The following is a 21,619-nucleotide window of genomic DNA, read 5'->3' as shown; positions in this document are numbered from 1 at the left end:
ACTACCATGAATGCATGAATTCAGGCTTCATCATCCATCAGATTTATATCGCGTTTAAATCATGGTAGTTGTGTTTTTTCAAAAATCTCCCGATATTTTGAAAAACTCATGAGAAATTGCAGTTTTAAACTTTCAGGCAATATTATAATGAGATTTTCATAAATCTCGCGATATTTCTCACTATGCTTGTAATTTGGAATTATTGATAGAATGTCCTTTTGCACTGAAATCAAACTTTCTAAATGAAGGGCACTGTTCCAAAATATGAAAAAAAAAATTGGTGATTTGGCAAAGCATGCATGACCCACATTAAAACAACAAGAAACATCATAAAATTTTGAACTCCGAGTAGTTTATGGTAAGCTAATAACAATCGACTGAAACGTCACAGCCTGTGGGGGAAAGCGAAGGACTCCAAACCTCTTGATCTTCCAATATTTCCTCGTCTTAACAAAGAGATGAATTGATGCTATAAAAATTGATGCACAAAGAATATACACAGAGTTACTATCAAATTGATGCACAAATAATCAATAATAGTAAGCAAGGCCTGCATGAACTAAAAAGTAGAGATAGATCTTGCACTCAACAAACAATGATACGAAAGACAATAAAGCAGTAATGTGTCTTCAACATAACCAGAAGACTTTTTTCAGAGAAAGCAATATATAGAGCCATAAGTCTCTATACCTTCATATTCATATACCAAATATCAGAAGTGTTAGAATCAGGCTTCATCATCAATCAGATTTTTATTTCTCTTGTTTTTGTTTTTTATTTATTCTGTTTTATACAGAATTAATGGAAGAAGAAGAAAATGCAGATGAGGAATCGGAGGAAGAAGAAGAAGAAGAAGAAGAAGAAGAAGAAGAAGAAGAAGAAGAAGAAAATGCAGATGCAAATGATTACCTGCGCGTCGCCGGGCGGTGGCGGGAGGCTGACGGGGAGCGGCAGCTGGCGAGCGGTGGACGACTGGCGAGCGGCGGCTGGCGAGCGGTGGACGGCTGGCGAGCGGCGGCGGACGGGCGGTGGCGAGAGCCGACGGGCGGCGGGAGGGAGAGGGCGGCTGGCGGGAGCAAGACAGCAAAACAGGAAAAAGAGAAAGAGAGATGGGATTAGGGATTTACGCGACAATTAGCGACGGCTTAGCGACGGAATAATTCCGTCGCTAAGCCGTCGTAAATCAAAATACCAAAAAAGCGACGGAATATATTCTGTCGCTACGCCGTCGCTAATTAGCGACGGATTAGCGACGACAGAGTTCCCTCTCTAAATCCATCGCTAAAATGGTGTTCTTGTAATAAGAATTAGCGACAAAAAATTGCAGTCGCTAATCCGTCGCTAAGTAGCGACATATTAGCGATAAAAGTTGTTTCCTCGCTAATCCGTCACGAATTAGCGACAGATTGTATCTCTAGCTAATCTGTCGCTAATTAGCGACGGAAAAAATCCGTCGCAAATTTCCGTCGCTAATTAACAATTTTCTTGTAGTGGTAGGGCCACGCATATCCTCCATGTCCGCTACTAGAATGACAAAAGTTGAAAGACAATATCTCAATTTGGAAAACATATCCTAATCACCCACAATACATATCTCAATCATGATGATATGAAGCCTCATTTGACATAAGCATACAAAATGAAATTAGAAAAAAAAAAAAAAGCATTTGGCATGTGAAGTTCCTTCGTTTTTTTTACTGAGCATGAAGAATTCGAGAAAGACAGCCTTGGTTTATAGCAAGAATGCAAAATGGAAAGAAGAGAGAAAAATGATTGCATGACTAGCAACACAGGTTTAAAAGAGTTACTGCAATAATTTTGTCCTACCCATCTAAAGTGGTGTATATTTATTCATATAGGTCACCTCAGCCTTTTGGTTAATTACTCAACTTTGCATGGCTGGACCACAATGTCTGGACATGACCCCTACACACTTTTAGGGTCAGTGAATCACTACTCAAAAAGAAAACCTATTTATATTCAAATAAGATGAAAGAGTGGATGGAAATATAACAGGTTAATTTCTAACTAAACCAACGGGGGCAATTAACGGAGCAATTGCGTACTGCGGGAAAAAACACAAACCTTTTGATGTGTTTTCGCGGGAGCCACCACGGCAACCCAAACACGGAGATCCCTTTTCCGACTGTTAGACACTCACTTTTCACTGTTCCCGTGGGTAGGAAGGGAGGGGTTCAGCCATGGAAGAGAGCTCCACGGTAAAAGCTATCGTGCTACTGTGGAGCTCTCTTCCGTGACATAAACACCCCATAAGCCATCCCATTCCTAGGCAGGTTCCTCATCATAAAAGAGAGAAAAAAAGCCTTGTGGGTTAAGAAGCTTATCTTATCAGCTAAGTACTGTAAATTAATGTTGGAAGAGCCAAAGTAAAGCTATTAACGGTCAGGTTTGGGTTAGATATCCAACCAAATCTCAATCCAATCAGTCAAATTTGGTAAAACATATAGAACCCGATTAATAATTGGATTCAGTTTTGCATCTGAATCCAAATCTGAATCAATGACCATTTAGTCAATTGGATATTGATTTGGTATTCCACTCTGAATCCAATTAGATTGGATCCAATTAGATCAGATTCAGTAACACCAAGATCTGAACTGAGTCTGACTCATGTACATCCCAAAGCCAAAAGCGCAGAATTATCAGTTCCCTCTTCCCAACAACATAAGCCACTCAGCAGAATCTTGTTACTACTTGCAGGTTTCAAGGAAAACTGAACATGAGGAACTGCTGCTGAAATTATCAACGTAAAATGACTGTACTGTATGATTAATTTGACACGTTTTCTTAAAAGCCTCATAATTTTTTCTATTCTCCTGATGTACAAAATCGCAAATACTCAACCTCGTTAGGACTTTTTTACCTTTCGCAATTGTGAATTGACTGGATATTGTGATCAAATTATACCGCTCATCGACTAGTGCAAACTCCCACTTAAATTCAGAATCACATGTTTTCTTATGAGGACATTACAAACTTGCATAAATTTATTTACAAACATTTGGTGAAACTAAAACCACTAAACTCACAAATATCCTATACTTTACGAATTTGTATAAATATATTTGCGCACATCCGATTAGACTGAAACATCTAAAATCGCAAATATCCTACTTATTCACATATACTTTATGAATTCACATAAATATATTTGCGCATTAGATGAAAAATGTGCATCTATCTCAGGCACCATCTATCGAGCTGAGTCTTTTGTCCATCATCTAATTGTCTCAAACAGTGAATGCTATAAATGTTGTACATGACCAAAGGATCACTACAAAGGATATAGATCCTTGTGGGCAAACTAGTGTCAATGATCTTCATCGTACTAATGTGAATGACATGTAGCTTTCTCAAGCATATGATAAAGCTAGGTACAACTTATAATTTTAATATAATTTATGGTTGAGATGCAGGTGTAATCATGAATATGATATTTTTATGATTAATCTTAAATGTTGAAAATGCAAGGATGTTGCATGCATGTAAGCAAATGAAATGATATATATGATGAATTTTGATTTAGTTGGTATAATCGAATAGTTAATTAGCCGTAGCAGCAATCATGTTGACAGTGTAGAATCAAATGATATCGATGATGATGAGTATAACATGTTGATAGGAGATGACAAAGTCAGTGATAAGACAAATAATGGTGGGTGAAAGCGACACATCAATGGCCTTCGAAAATTCAAACCCTTGGTATGTTGTATAATTACATGAACATTTATTGGACAATATAACTTGTTTATATTTTTATACTAACGAGACGTGTTTGAATATGTTCTCGTTCAATAAATTCTCATACAATAAAGAACAATTGAAAATCATTGAAGCAAAGACATCTCATTTGTATGACCAATTGCGTAATAAAAAGCTTAATGATTGTGAACAATTTCAGTAGTCAACAACAAACTCACACAATTGAGAAATTTCTTTCAGCAAAAGGTTTAATGATCTCCAACACAACTGTGAGGTTTTAAAAGATCATATAATCAATAATAACTATAAAGCAAAATTCTTAAAAAGTTGTAACAAGGTCTGCCTTGGTTAGCCTACGTAGCGACAAAACACATTCGACACGTCTCATGTGAGGACCTACCAATCTTCGATCATGCCCCTCTTCACCACATGATCAACTCCGCATTACAGCACGTGAAAATTCATAGACAAAGTCACACATCTGGGGCCTTGCAATTGATATGTTCTCTCATATCTAAATATGAAAGGATTAATAAAATAATTAACAAGAATTAATATACAGTATATATCTATAAATCAAAACTTTAGGATTAATACACTGTATGCAAGTATACTATAATGTTAAATAATGTATGAGTATAAATCAAAAGTTTAGGTTTAATGAATGAATAAATACATCCAAAAACACCAATATCCTAACAATATTTTTTCTTTCACTCCTCACACTACTCAAACTTGCATATAGGTGTGCAAGTGAGGCTGCAAAAATGCGTATTGATTGACGTGATCCAGGTCATGCAACAATTTGATGTATGATGCATGGACCGACTTTCTACTAGTGTCGATAAATCAACATGAGCTAAAGAAGTAGAGCAAAAATGTTCTTACCTCCTTGTCTACCTTACTACCGCCCTTCCCTCTAACACATGGTAACTTTGCCTTTATCCTACTCACCCTATTGGGGTCATAGTGGCTCCTAAGCCATGAAAACTTGATCATTTCGTATTCTAATACATCATCCTTCACTCTCAAATATATATCACACAAGTGCTTAAAATCTCTCCATCACTGTCCACTCACTGGCTCTCTATGGCACTTCAGTCTGATGATTTGTGTCTCATCCTCCAATGTGGTAGTCATCTCAAGATCTTCGAACTAGAATGTGTTGGTTGCCGAATTTCAAAACTGTACAATAGCCTCTAAGAAGGGATAGCTGATGTTCCATGGTATGATCTTTAAGAATTTTTTAAAATGCATCTGATCTAGCAACTCCTTTGCTTCCTCTATTAGTGTTACGAACCAATGGTGTGGTTGATTCCAGTAAAACCAATAAATGTGGGATGTTCGCTCTTTTGAATTAATTGGATGTGAATCTTGCAATCAAAATTAAATTTTCTGGAATCAGTCAAATTAGTCATTGAATTACACACACATACAACTATATGTTTTTACATGTTTCACACATACATGCCAAACTAATCAATGATTGAATGTATATATATAACAATTTAATCAATGATTTAATATAAAATTGATAATGATTACAAAATAACAAATGAACAAAATACCTATCCATGAGCACCAGACATTCTTCCCCGCTGCAACCTATTCCTTAGATCTTGCACTTTCTCCTCCGTGACATTAACTTCGGACTCCTGATAAGGGTCCACATTAACCTCACTCTTAGTGTTCGTATCCAATTCAGCCATATAATCCTTACATCTATTTCCTCAGAAGGGTCCACATTAACCTCAATTCCTTGGTGAGGTACCTCATCCGCCCTCTCCATCTTTATCTTGCGACTATCACTGTAGGTAGCCACATCTCTGTATCCATGCAAAAAATTTATTTTGCAATTCAATTGACCTTTTGAAAAGATTTTTAGAAAATTTGCCTCCGTTTTGAAAAATACGAAAAAACTTGGAAGATGGGACTCGCCTGTCGGTACAATGTTCAACCATTCTTGGTGCCTTAACCAGGCAAATTGAACCAAGGATCGAACAATTATGTCGTGTTTATTCAAATGTCTAAGAAATTATTCTAAATCCTAGAATGTATAAAGAAATATACATATGACATGAGTTTTGAAAAGAGTTAATGAAAAACATGATGCATGCCTAAGATTTTGAAAATAACTTTTGAGAGTTTAAAATGATTTCAAACAGACTAGATAGGTTGGGTGTGTGTTCTTAAAGGCCCATGTATGAATGCAACCTAAGTCTAAATAATGCATAGATGTATTTTATCAAAATACTCTTTTACAATCTTGAATAAAAATCCTTTATAAATCTCCTACATTTTGAAATTTGTTTTTATGCCTTACAAAATTCAATAAAGATGAATTTACCACATATCGATGACTATGGCTGCAAATATGTTTTAAATACATCTTATTAAATTATAAAAGGAGGATTTGAGAAAATATCTTGAAAACCTTTCGAAATATGTAATGATTTTTGAAAAAAATAGCCTAAGTGTTTAGGCTTTTTGTAACTTAAAAGAGGTTAATAAACTTGAATTTCATTCGTATTCTGACTATGACCACAAATACGAATTCTATTAAGTTTATGAAATTCTTAGAAGAAGGTGCACATGTCATTCATGTTTTACCATTGTAGACTTTTAAAACGTGCATATGTATAATAAACCCTAGCAATTAATAATAAAAAATTAAATTATATGTTTATGCAATCCTAAACTATGTAGAAAAATAAATTTTCACTACATTGGCTTTTTTATTATAATTTACATTGATAAATTGAACAATAAAATAAAGAAAATAAGAGAAAATACAATCTTGAACTTTCTTGAAAAAATAGTAAACAGGTTAGTAGAAAATGTAGGTTTTTCAGGATTTATCAAATAATATCTGAAAATTGAGGGATATTATCCTGAAATAAGCCTTTTCCATGCATAAAATAAAATAAAATCCCTAAATAAACTAAGTGAAATGCATGAATTAATAGACTATACAAAACTAAACTTTATACAAAATAAAAATTTCAGAATTAAAGCCAAAATAGACCTATATTAATTACCAAAAATAATAAAAAAATAGGGTTTTATAAACAAGTTTTAAAACATGTCTAACACAAGGGCTAAACAAATTTAGATTTGCATCAAATTGAATGTAGAGCACACTTATATGGTTAAGAAAATAATTAGATTTTAACACTATAAAAATTGTTTATAAAAATAATAAAATAAATAGGAAAAAGTTGGATTTGCCCTTATTTCTGTAGAAAAGGGTTCTATAAAAATCTAGTTTCAAAGAAATAGCTGAATAAAATATCAAATGATGCCCTAAAATCCTAAAAATTGATATGTAGACCCCTAACAACCCTGGAAACACTGTAGAATCAAAAGAATTTTTTTACTGAATATCCAAGAAGAAATATTGAATTAAAAAGTGGAGGTCATATACAGTTTTAAAAGCATGTTGCAGAACAGGATATTCTGCAACCCACCTCGATTTTGGGTCAAAATAAAATATACAATAGGCATGAAAAATTATCACAAAATAAACTAGACATGTAGAGGAAGAGATCAATTTTTACAAAATTCAAAAATCTTTTCTAGATTTTGAGATATTAATGAAATAAATAACTTTAAAATTTGTGAAATAGGAATAGAGGGAAGCAGACCAATTTCTATAATTGGGCTGGTTAAGGGGGTACACAGAGTCAAATTTGTCTAAATTTGTGAAAAACGTTGCTTGAAAAGATCAGAAAACTACTCCAATTTACAGAAATTAAAAATCTATTACGGTTTGGGCACAATGACTTTGCAAAGCCATTGCTCCATCTAAGAAAACTAACCTATTACAGAACATGATATTTTGTAACTAGTCACGGTTTTCAACTGAAATAAAATAGTAAATGACCATGGAAAATCACCAAATTTTGTAAGAATAAACTAGACATGTAAACAAAGAAACCCCTTTTTTACAGATCTGAAAAATCATTTTCGGTTAGAGAGACGACTCTGGTAAGTTGAGCCTGATCATGAACTATGTCATAACGGTGTAGAAGGACAGGTTCTGGGTTTGATTTTTGAAAACACATCAAATGACATGATAAAAATATTAAATTTGGTCAGAATCCCATAGACATACGCATGAACATCTCATAAAAATTTCTGCTTGAAATATTAAAAACTAATATATAAAATATTAGTGCTAATAGGAAGACCAGAATTGAATATTACAATGCAGAAACCCAAAAACATGATAAAAATTAATTTATGCGTGCATAAGCAATAAAAACGTGAGATCAAGCATCCTTGATCATCCATAAATGTGTGGATGATGAAATATATGATGCATATAAAATAAAATAACAGGCTGAAGCATGGATTTGATTTATTATGGTCGTGAGAAAGAGGGATTCGACCTATAAGAGGTTGAATCTCCATTTTCTTGTTGGCTGAGATAAAAGACAGCAACTAAGATCAAAATATATAAAAGAAAAACATGAAAACAAGAGTTTACCTGCAACTAAATGGATTATTGATGCCATCACATGAAGATCAAATGAAAAGAAAGAAGAAAAGAGCAAAAGAGGGGGGGAAGCACCATGGAAAAAGAAGGAAAACAAGACGAAAAATAAACAAGAGAGAGAAAGAGATTTTTACCTTGGGCTGGAGGAGGAGAGAAATAAGAAAAGAGGAATTAAGAAAAGAGAGAGGGCTGGATCATAGCATAGGCAGGACGTCCCCTCCTTTGCTCTATTTATAATGCTCTCATAACAAAGAAGGAATGGAAAGAAAGAAGGTACATAAGAAAGGAAGGAGAAAGAAAAGAAGAAAAATAATTTGGCAAGTTTAATAACTTGGAAAAAGGAAAGACAAAGTAAAAAGAATGGAAATAAAAGAGGAAGGGAGGTCGACCTCCCTAGTGGGGTCTACTTTGGAATTATTTTTTATTTTAGCTTAAATAAGATTTTAACATAAAAAGAATGCTAAAAATTAAAATAGAAATTAATAAATGCAAAATACTTACCAAAGTGTAATTAAAACACTAAAAAAGGGAGACTAAGAATTGGGAAGGCTCTAGATGTGGTGCCACTTAGGTGGGCCCCATCTAGATTAGATTGGATCTAAGATCTATGTTGTATTCGAGATCCAAATCAAAGACTGGTTTGGATTTAGATTTGGTACACCCGATTTTTGAAAAAGATATTTAAAATGCCAAATCTTGCAATGTGAAAGCACTAGATTTAAACTGTCTTTTCAATCAATTTTGAATCTAGGTTAAGGACTGGATCGAAAGGAAAATTAAAATATGGATCTGGATCTAAAGCTTCAAATGACAGATGGATCTGGATCTCTGTCGATGAGCCCGATCCATGCTCGAAAATGGTAGACAAAATGGATCCTCACATGATAAATAAATGAAATGGATCTTGGATCAAAGATAAAATTAGAAAGTGGATCTTGAATAACAAATAAGTGGATCCTAGATATCTGATGAGATGATCCAGGTTCTAAAAACAAATTCGACTCAGGATATAGATAATAAAGTATAATTGGATAATAGAATCCAGGTCTGAAATAGAGAATGGATACGGATCCAATACTGGATCAAATATCCAAATTAGAACATGAATTGGATCTCAGATATAGATATGATTTAAGAAAAAAGAATTGATTCGAGTCTGGACTAGAAATTGACTGAATTGCCATTCTGGGCAAAAATGACCAAGATTAGAAATGATTTTGCCCTGTAGGGTGAAGAGTGACACTTGGAAAGTGAGATTTGAACTGGTTTGAACATGGTAGAACTGGATTCTAAGGTTTTTGAACTCAAGTAAACTAAGAAAATACTATCTTAAGTGAATTCCTAGATCAGATGATTGAAAACAGACACAATTCTAAGAGAAATAGTGAGAAATTCACTCTAGTGTGAAGTGAATAACGAGAGTGTACTGGGTTTGAGCTAAAATCAAAGACACTTATACTAAGATGCACTAATTCTGGAGCTTAAATGAGCTGAATCTTAGCTAGGGTTAGCTCAATTCTAGCTAAAATGAGTTGAATTGAGCTAAAATGAACTCCAAGAATGTGGAAAAGAGGTTTAAACTAAAACTGGACCACTTAAACTCCTGATGAGCGTAAGTTAGACACAGAAGAATAAGATTTATTGGAATTGACTGACTCTGGGATAATTGGCTTGAATTTGAGCTAGAAATGAGCTTATTTCACATGAAATAAACCAAATTTAGCTGAAATGAACAGAGTCTACTCATTGTGAGCTTAGGGAAGCTAGAAATTATTGATATTCTCACTCTTCTGAGCTTGAAATGAGCTTGGTTGGGTCTAATTAATAGGAATCTAGGGTTGACTAGGAGTAAAATGATAATTTTTGAGTAAAATAGGGTGAAATGACACCTAAACTGGAATGGACCTAGGGGACAGACTCCTACACTGTACTAGAGCGGTTGACATCTGTAAAAGGGGGTGTTCAGAAATGAATTTGGAAATTTTAAGGTGTTTACAGAGACCCCTCTTTGCTACTAAGTCGATTGAAAGTCGATCTTAGTGGCAAAAAAAATACACCAAATTTTTAAAAAAAAAATAAAATGCCCCAGTTAGAAAATTTGAACTGAGTATGGAAGATTGATTTTGAAAGGCCCTCATAAATAACTTTGATAACAAGGGTGAGGAAACCATGATGAAACTTTTGAGTTTTGCCCTAAAATCCGAAAGAGATTGCAAAAGGCAAGAAAACAAGATCCAAAAATGCTTTTGAAAAGGGAAGTTAAAAAGGGAGGTCTCATGACTAAGACATAGAGTAAGCTTTTAGAAAGAAATGACCTTTTTTGCAAAGATTCAGGTTTAACCCTTACCTGAACGGCGTGAAACTCAGGTTTATCCCTTAACCTGAATGGGGTGAAAAGAACAAAATCCTCGATAACAAAGGGCTTGATAAAAAGGGGGTGAGGAAACCATGATGAAACCTCTGAATTTTGCACTAAATTCGAAAGGGGTTGCAAGAGGAAAAGAAAATTGGATCCCAAAAAGCTTTGAAAAGAGATTTGTTTGAAAGGGGGGTCTCATGACTGAGACATAAAGAGCTTTTAAAAATGGCCTTTTGCAAAATTTCAGGTTCAACCTTAACCTGAGCAGGAACTATCTATGGCGGGATGGTGGTAAAAAGCAGGGAAATGTGCTAAAGTTTTGAGAGCCTCGGCGCTCAAACCAAAAGAAGGAAAACACTTTAAAAACTCATGTTTTCGAATCCTAAAGAGGGATAACAAAAAGATGCAAGGATACATGATGTGGACTGGATAAGAACCGATCCACGATCCAAGATCCAAACGGATCTCAATACGTGGGGAATCTTTTCACTAAAATGAGTCTGAATAGGACTCTGGAAAATAGGGTTTTTGGGACCCGTGTGCTCTATTTTGACAGAGGCAGTCCAAAAAAAGTTGTGAATGACTTGCACACCTTTTCAACGAATCTAAAATCACTGGATTTGGATCAAGGGTGTTTGTTCCACTGACTGAACACTGGGATTGATAATCAACCCTATGACAGGCTCTCCAAGTTTGGTAGACAGCCTATTCGAAGAGTTTTTTTGACTCCTTATATAGTGGAGTTTACGAAAACTCCCAACAGATGAACTGAAGGTCAGATCCTAACCTTTCTAGAAAGCTATGGATCAGAATTTTTGAGCAATCCTACGTGCCTCTAAAGAATTTTAAAAATCCCTAACAAGCTAGTTGTTAACTAGCCTAACCTGTTAAGTGGGTTCTAGTTGGTTGCATGAATCACCCCAGATTCGAGTAATCAAATGAGGGTTTCAGAAGAAACCCCAAACTTCACTATTGTGTGGATGGATGTTAGCTAACCAGACGGACTTTTAAATTTTGATTTCACATCATACATATTCAGATATTCAAAAATTAAGAAGTCATACACAAAATGCTATAACAGTGAATATTATATTCAAACCTAAGATAAGTACAGAAATACATATTTTTTCAAACTACTTTTAGGGTGAATTGGTTAAAATGGAAAACATGAAAGTTATAGATATTTGTCCTATCTTTATATAGAATCAAATGGATCTAATTTTCAAGAAGAAGATCATGAGAAATCCTCAAAATACGAAACACTGTTCACAGTGTTCTGGACGGGACAGGATCTGACAGACTTTGTCCAACCGACTAATGGACAGGGAATTTTTGGGATGATGCTGACTAAATTAGGCCATGACCACAACAACAATGTTGTAGGTCTATGTTTTAGCTTTCCAGGAAGCCAAAGAACACCAGCATCGGACTAGTATCTTAGCAAATACAGTCGATTTTTTGGAGTTGTCTCTGACAACTCTAAAACCGAGAATCTGATTTTTGACAAGAAATGGTAGAGTAAGCAATCATGAGTTTTGTAGATTGTTGAAATCCACTTTCAAACAGCATACAAACTTAAAACTCAAACTTTCATTCATGAACATAAGCCAAGTGCTTGCATGCTGAGAGAATCAAAAGTAACAAGTTCAAAATATAACAAGGCTTTGAAAAGGCAAACAAAGCTTGCAGATGTCAATGGAGATGAGGTAGGATCTTTCGAATGTGCCAACTCCTCCAGCTACAGCGATCATGGTCCTCCTCACCAGTTCAAGCTCCTTCCTTCGTAATAAAAAAAATACACTCACCAAAGATCCTTCTCACTCACACACTCACCATCTTCATTTCCTTCTTCTTTTTTCTTCCTTGATGTCGTCAATAGGCAACTTATCAGGGACTTTAGAAGCTTAATTGGGCTGAATCAAGCCAAATGGTAAACATCAAACTTATAGAGAAGGATCTTAGATTTTCAGAAAGCTAAAGATCATACAATTGAGACCAGTATCTAGGGAGATACAACCAAAATAACAAAACTATATTCACCCTTCAAACAACATCTTCCCCTCCCTCCTCACCATTTCGAATTTCTTTCTAAAAAACAAGAAGACCTCCTACATGGCTGACCCCCATGGGCTCTTAAGCTCTGCTGGAGGGTAGAATGATGATGCCACCCACCAGCTCCAATCACACCAAAATGGGGTGGGCTTCTCCAAGGTGCCGCCCACTTGCCCAATGCATGAGCTTCTTTTGAAAATGGGCATCATTGCCTCTCCAACAACCATTTTTGACCTTCTATAGTCAAACTGATTTCAAATGAGGATTATAGAGGTCCAATCAAGGTGGCTCTATCTATGGTTTGGGCTGAATTGGATCTTGGATAAGATCCAAGATCCAAATGATGCTTTTGCTCCAAAAACCCTTCATAATATTGGTTTTTTAAATCAGAAAAAAAAAACTACCCTTAGTACCCCATACACTCTCTAGTGTCACAAAACAATCCTACAGAGTACTAGAACTATCCAGATTCATAGAATCTGGCACCAAAAAATAAAATAAAAAAATAAAATTAAATAAAATAAAGGTTGACAACAAAATGTCTAAAAATATGATTCCATGAAGAGCGTAATGGAATCAAGCAAAGGATCAAGGCGAGCATCGACTAAATTGCGGATCCACTAAGACAAGGGACGTCTTGCAAGTGGGTGGATCGCCTCGGGTAACGATGCCCAGATTGGGTCTAGAGAGTTGGATTGGGATCCAGCTTCGCTTCTGGACTTTAAACCTCTGAATGCTCTGTATCATTCTCCCCTGGGTCAAAAGGCTTTGTCCTCGAAGCCTGCTTCTGCTCAAGCGCAACTACATGATCCCTACAAAAATTCAAAATATAATCAGCGCAGAAACTGTTCAAGGCAATAGGAATATAATTAAATAAGGCACAAAATTCTTTAGAGGAATGACCACAATATTTGAGGCAATGCAATTCACTATGCTGAGCAAAATGAAAGTCAGAAAAATTAGAAGCAAAACAATGGAATTGAAGCTCAAAAGCATGTAAAACATTATATTTAAGAATCTTACCTTGCATCAGCGCTCTATAGATATTAACAAAATTTGGGTCAACCATAGATAAAATTTGCTTATTTATCATGCTTTTCAATACTTTAAACTTTTCTAAATCTTATTTCAAATTCCAATTTTTGATTCTTATTTATGAACTTTGCATCTTCAAATTTCATATTTTAACTTTGAATTTTATTTTCAAATCTTTACTTCTTTTTAAAATTCCAAATTTTGAATTCTATTTTTCATTTCAAGTTAAATTTCAAAGATTCTGAGTTTCATTTTCTCCACTTAAATTCTAAACCAAAATTTTGAAATTCACTTTGAAATTCCAATCCAATTTCTAAGTTCAATTCTGATTTCAAATATCAAATCAAATTTCAAGATCAAATTCAAAGTCTCAATTTTAAACTCTGATTCATCAAACTTCAAAGTTCCAAATTCAGTCTTTTATCTTCCAATTCCACTCTTTTCCAAATCCATTTTCGATTTCAAATGTTCATTTTTAATTCAGATTTAAAATTCCAAATTTTAAACTCTGAAATCTCACAAGTTTATTTCAACTTCTTGCAATTTCAACTTTTGATTTCAGTGTCAACTTTTTTTAAAATTTTAAAATTTTAAAATTTCTAAATTTCCTTTTTAATCTCAAATTCACTTCAATCCCAAGTTTTTGGATTCAAATTTTAATATTTTCAAATTAAGTTCAATTTTGGAACCATTTCTTAAAGGATATTTTCAAACCTATTTCAAAATCACTTGGAAAATCTAAATTTCTAAGATATTTCCAAAAGCATACATCATAGCACAAGCACGATTCAATGTGCATTTAGGATTTTAGAATAATCTCTTAGTCAAAATTTAGGTAAAGCAAAAAAGGCATTGATTCGATTCTTGGTTCAATTACCCCTGGTAAAGGCGCTAGGAATGGTTGAATCTCGTACCGACAAACGAATCTCGTCTCTCCATTTTCCCATAAAATTTCAAAACGGAGGTGAGTAATTTCAAAACATCTTTTTCAAAAGGTCAAGTGAGACCTTGCAAAGAGTTTCTCTTCTCTTTTTTCCCTCAAAAGAAGGAAAAGGAAATGAGAAAAATTTTACAACAATCACAAAAGTGGCGACCGTGATGGGACCTTGTCTTTTAGTTGATCAAATTAATGCTTTTGCCTTGTCTAAATTTGATTGAGTTATTATTCTTAAAATGTCAGCTTCATTTTCATGCAACCCTAGAGACCAAGAATTAAACCCAGCTGACATTAATGCATATAGGATTTAAGCATGGTTTGGTAGGACCAAATTGAGGAGATTTATCCATGCTCACTTAGACTTAGGTCTGAAATACAACTCTTCTCAATCTAGGGATTGAATAAAAACAGTGTATGCAAGTCTATGCTTCTTTATGATTTTCAAAATTCTATTTCTTTAGGACTTTGCATTAGAGACATCTGGTTTTATCGCATGTTGAATCATATTTTCAAAACATCCCCACCTATATTGTCTTGGTCTTCACGTTGCTAGGTTGTCTCACTAAACCATAGTTCAGGAAAAAGCCTCACAACTGGGCCACTTATTTGGGCTAAAAAACCCTCTGCTACGTACTAAGGGCCATAGTCCAAAGTATATCGGCAGGTGCTTAAGGATGTTGGGAAAACCATTACCTTAGAACTGAAGAATTATTCTTTTACCACATACTTCAAGCTTCGGCTTGAGTATATTGACGTATCTTGATTGGATTCAGATGATCAAAACCTTAGAGTTAGGATGAAGGTCCTACAAGCCTTTTCAAATATTGCATTTAGAGTCAGCCTTTTTAGGGAGCGTTGTTTGTGCATCCATGTTTATACAACTTTGATTCTGTGATGCTCACTTATTTCTTATATTTTCTTGTATTTTTCAGACTAATTTTTTTTAAAATCTTGGGTATTTATTTCAAAATTTCCTCTCTACTTTCAAAACCTAGGTGTATATTTTTTTTTCTTTTCTCCATTCTCTTCAGATCAATTTTCTCAAAACCCTATAAATCCTTTTCTAAAATTCCCTTGATCTTCAAAATTCTAGGCGTATATCTCTTCTTCCTTCTGGATTTTGATTTCTTCAAATTCTATCTCTTATTTCATAAAGTCTTGCATTTTATCTAATCCTTTTCATTTTTCCTACCCTAGTATTATTCAATGGCATCCAATTCACTTGATACTATCTTTCCCAAGAACCATATCTCATACGAGATAAGACAGAGATTCCCAAATCATTGGGCCATTCATACTCTTTCTTTCATCCTTCGGTGGTATTATTCTTGGTTTACCACCTTCTCACGTATGTTCCCGGACCATCTGGATGACTGTGGATTGGAGCTGGCATCGACAATAGGCAAGCAAACCATCAATGAAAATCTGATTCAAGTTATGGCAGAACTATGAAATCTGCGTACCTACATATTTTGGTTTCTATGGGAAGAGATGACTCTGCTGATGGATGAGTTCAACGACATCATGGGTTTACCATAGCCAGCTGGTCAGCCAGATGATCCCGTCGAGCAGTAGTTCCTGATCAATGTCAAAGGGGTGGTTATTCAAGATACCTTAGCCAGAGCAATTGGGAGTAGGTCTTGGCCACTTATCGAAGCAGATGAAAGTCAGTTCATCGATCTGTTTGGGCTCTATCGCAAGTATGGGGCATACGAGGAGATTGACATTCTATCCCGAGCAGCCAAGGACAGGATTTAGCATGCCATGGTCCTATGCATAGTAGGACTAGCTTTCTTTCAAGATGGCCAAAATTTCGTTGATATCAGAGTTGTCCAACTCCTGCGAAGATGGGAAAGTAGGCAGACCCGTCGTCTATCAATTTTCATGGCTGCCTTAGCTTCCCTCTACCAAGATTTGACTCATTTTTTCCTTGAAGAAACTATCTTGGTAGAAGGATGCATCTATGCTCTGCAGTCGTGGTTTCTGCGACACATGCCATCAAAAGCCAGTTCATTCATATTCAACAGCAAGAAGCCATAATCCACTCTTCAATATCGAGCCTTAATCGAAAGTCTTCATTAAGAGGAGATCATTTGGGACTACTTCAACCCACAGGAATTAGTTCCTCGCTACACCTACGTGTGTGGCAAGTGCTACCGATTACTTGGTCCATTTTTCTATGTCAATTATCAGCAAGAAAGGTGTTTCAGACAATTTTCGTAGCGGCAGGCTCATGTCAATACTCATTTTCCAACGGGTATCATGCCAGAATTTGATCTACAGTCAGATCAGTGGTCTGGAGCATACCATGCAGCCAAATACACTTGGGATTCTTTCATTCCTCTTTTCATATTTTCAGGACCCAATGTATCTTCTGAATATCAAGAGTGATGACAAACTGTCTACCCGCCTTCTCTTTGTCTTTGATCTGTTATTAATAAAATTTACTTTTTCTATTCTCTCAAAAGTTTCATGACAAATTTTAGTAGTGTTTAGCAAACAACACAATGATCATAATTTTTGTGACGACTTCATCTCTGGTAATGACAATTTCTCCAAAATGTCAAATTCAATCTTCATACTTCTCTTATTTTTCTTCAGTACCTTTTATCATGGTTGACGACGTCGCCTAGGTAATAAGGCACATTTTCAGTTATTATGAAAATAGTAACACAATTATTGCAATTCTTGTGATGACTTAATCTCTTGTAATGGGATAATCTCTCTGAATTGTCTACCAAAATCTCCAATTCTTCCTTTACTTAATAAATTCATCTTAAAAACTTCTTCTGCGGTCTAACCATCCCTTTATCTCTGCAGAAAAATATTGTCGTTTAACATGGTTCAAACAAGGATTAGGAAGAAAACCGTTCAGCAACACAGTGACAGTGAGGCAACAGAAATGAATTCCCCCAGATCATCCAGGGGACATGGCCAAGAAGTAGAATATGACATTGATCCAACCATGCACAAGTTGTTTCAAAAAATGATGACAAAGATGATGTCCGAACAGGCTGTGGCAGGTCCAAAGAAAGTATCTTCCAAGAGCGGGATCAGGAGAAAGCCCGTGAAGAAGCATGTCAGGATCAACAAAAAGAAGGTCCAGTATGACAACACTTTTGAAGATACAGAATCAGTAGAAGAGGATTTAGAAGAAGAATAGTCTGTGTTCATCTAAAACCCTCTACGACAGTCTAAGAAGATGGCAGAAGAACTTGAATAAGTGAACAAACCCAGATACAGGATCCCAATGGAAGATCCAATCCAAACACAAATAAAGGAAATGACCAGATTGGTCAAAGACTTGCAAGCCTGGGATAAAGGTAAAAAAGTATATATAAGTGAAGACTTCTACATTGGATTGGAGGAGGATGACAACTTGGAGAACCTTCCCAGGAAATTCATTAAATTTGATGGATCCGGCGATCCCAAGGCCTATCTCGCAATGTTTTTCGCATAATACGTCAGATTTAAGAAGGACAACCATACTCTTTTCTTATGCTTTCTGCACAGTTTGGATGGCTTAGCCACCAAATGGTATGCAGAGCACATTAATCCAATTGAGTTGTGAGACTTTGATAAGGTTGTCAATTTGTTCATCGAGCGATTCCTATTCAACACGAAAGCTCTACCAACGCTCAATCATCTATGTAACCTCAAGCAGAAAAACAATGAGAATGCCAAAGATTTTTCGTAAATGGAAAAGTATTTGCAACAAAATGAGGACTCACATTTCTAAAGAGCATGCACTCCAGATCATCCTCAATAATTTCTCTCAACCATTAAGAAGTCTCATCTCCACCTCCCCATCAAAATCATTCATTGAGTTGACAGAGCAAGCTGAATGACTTGAAATGGGAATGGAAAATAGGGTATATGAAGGTATTACTCTTATCAAGAATACCCAAGATCAGAAGAAAAAGGCACATTTTACCTACTCAGTTGACGCTTTAGGAAACAATCATGGTAATAAGAGCAATAAGAATGGTAACAGTAGAGGTGCAAAGTCTGATCAAAACAGAGGCTAGAAAGGAAAGTTCTTCAAAAACAATGATAAACCTCTTCCATTCGGTCCCCAACGGAAAGATCTTCAGGAAAAACCTAAATACATCAAATGGAGTAAGGATCGTGTGTTCACTTCTTTAGATTAACCCTTAGAGAAAGTCCTGGAATATATGTTGGCTCAAAGAATGGTTAAACTCCCTAAAATAGCATATCCTTCGGTGATCATGGGAAAATTCAAAGAATAATTATGCAAGTTCTACAGAGCAATGAGGCATGATATAGAGTATTACTTTGTACTCAAGCATTTGATACAGGACTGCAATGATAAAAATATCATTGTGGAGGATGAAGAAGAAAATAAGCTGGAAATGTTGCCGACGCCATTCCCCGATCACTCAGTGGTAGCCATTACAAAATATCCCTTCCTGCCACAAAATCATATATGTCTATGATGCAATGAGGATATAAGTCTCTAGCATCAAGTTTTGGTTCTTCACCAAACCCAGCTCGCCTCCAAAAAAATAGACATGATCTCGATTCTGAATTGAATGAACTCATTAGCTAAAACTAAAAAGATCCCTACTTTCCCCAAGAAATTTATCAAAAAGCAAATCCCTGTAGAAAAAGCAGAAACTTCTAAATCAATGAAAGAACAAGCTAACCTACTCCAGAAGCTAGTCACGACATTTTCCAATGTTTCAATCTTTGAGTTGACTCATGATTCCCTAAGGCATTAGGAGATGCTAAATGATTTACTGAGAAAATTAAAGTAAAGCCAGGCACCACTCCAGAAGATATGGCACAAATTGTGAATCAAGCGATGACCAATGCGCCTATCACTTTTTCTGATGAGGATTTGCCAAAACCTCATGCTTTTCACAATAATACATTATATATCATGATGAGAACCAAAAGAATAATGATTCTGCATGTGTTGGTCGATGGGGGCAGCAACCTCAATATATGCCCATAAATAATTGTGAAAGCATTGGGCCGGAAGGAAGAAGAATACGTGCCAGACCCAATCATTATTTACGGTTTTGATAACCATGGGCAGACAGCAAAGGGGAAGATCTTCTTGAAAATTTTCATCAATTACTCAGTGCATACAGTTTTATTCCATGTCATTAATGTGCTACCAACATACAATCTTTTGTTGGGACTTACATCGATCCATAATGCCAATGATGTTCCCTCGACCCTCCACCAGTGCATCAAATGGTCTAAAGGTGACATGATCACTATAATTTTGGGCAAAGATCCCGAAGAAAGGCTACCGTAGCCAATGATCCATCTCCCAACATTTATAGCAGACATTCCCAACATCAGGGAAAGCGATGAAATTAACCTCAGTGAAAGTCTGAAAATGTTGAATTTGAAAGAAGTTCAACCAGCCGAGAACGTCGCAGCAACGGTCCAGTGGCAAGAACCTCATTTCTTCAAATTGGGAGGATGTCTTGATTACCACCCTTTTAAAGATCACTCCTTATTCCCTTAGTTTTCCAAAGCCAAAAAAGGATTTGATCTTCTACTAAAGCATGGTTACCAGCCCTTTCGAGGCATGGTTATCATCCTTGCTTAACATTATGCTAGTTCAGGATTGGAGTTCAATGACATTTTCCAATGTTTGTTGATTTGGAGAAATCATGATATAAATCTGCTGAACTGGCTAATATTGGTCAGTGCTTTGAAGAAGAGCTTTTGGCCTTGGAAGATAATGTTGATAATGTAAAATATAAAGGAAATTTGGCCAATCAATTTGAAAAGGCTAGGTTTAATAGGAAAACAGTCTGTTCCTGAGAAATCCAAGCCTAGATAAGGCTATGCTTGATGATTGTTTGGGTCAACACGAAAGGTTCCCTCTAGCTATCATGCATTACTTATGTTGATTCCATGGATTTCTCTGATTTGAAGTTGATACTGCAAATTAGAGAATTCCTTAAAAGGTTTATAAGTTGTGGTTTGAAGTTTTTTAAAAAGGTTCTTCAAACATTTGGATGTCAGCAAGGGTTGGTGCTGATAATGAGCAGTCTGTTGCTCTAATATTTTCGAGGAAAACCTAAATAAATTTAAAGTTGAATGTCAAGATGCAATAGCATTTACTGCCTTCATACCATTTGCCATATCATCATATATACATATGTCATTCGACCTGTTTTAATCAAAGTCACCCGGGCATCTGAGTCTAATTCACTGTATTTTCCTTTCGCATGTACATATACATCCCCGTTGTGCATATACATATGCAATTCCAGTTTAGCATGCTATATGCATTTTCCATTTTGCATATATGTAGGCATTTCTTCATAAGCATAGTCATTATACTTAGGCAAATGCATATTCATTTCTTCATAAGCATAGGCATTGCACTTAGGCATATGCATATGCATTTCTTCATAAGCATAGGCATTGCACTTAGGCAAATGCATATGTATCTCATTCATGCATAGGCATTACACTTAGGCATATGCATATGCATTTCTTCATAAGCATAGGCATTCCACTTAGGCAAATGCATATGCATCTCATTCATGCATAGGCATTGCATCTTCACATATGTATATGCATTTCTATTAAAGCATAGGCATAATTATATATATGTTAGTTTAACATAGCATTTTCAATTTTTTTTTATATTTTGCATTTTTGTTGCCTTGTACTATCTCGTGTTTGCAGGGAAGCATGAAAGACCCTGATTTCTTAGATTAAGAAATTTCAATATTCAGTTTAAATTCAAGATTGTAATAAACTTATATTAATGAGAATTTCTATTCTTCTGTTTAGATTAGAATATATGAGCATATAGTTACACTTTAAATTCTCATAATTTCTTATAGCATTTCATTTTATTTTTTCAAAAAGCACTATGGTATAACACGAATGGCACATGCACCATTCTAATAAGAGGTAAATAACCCTAAGTAAATGATTTGCACTTATGACCATAGTCAAAATATGAACAATACTTAAGATTTTTCTCTTTTATGAAATAAAATTTGACCTACACTTT

Source organism: Nuphar pumila, chromosome 11 (assembly GCF_984573655.1).
Source record: "Nuphar pumila chromosome 11, dmNupPumi1.hap1.1, whole genome shotgun sequence".
NCBI lineage: Eukaryota > Viridiplantae > Streptophyta > Magnoliopsida > Nymphaeales > Nymphaeaceae > Nuphar > Nuphar pumila.
The sequence above is the reverse complement of the archived record's forward strand: the minus strand, read 5'-3'. Positions refer to the sequence as shown.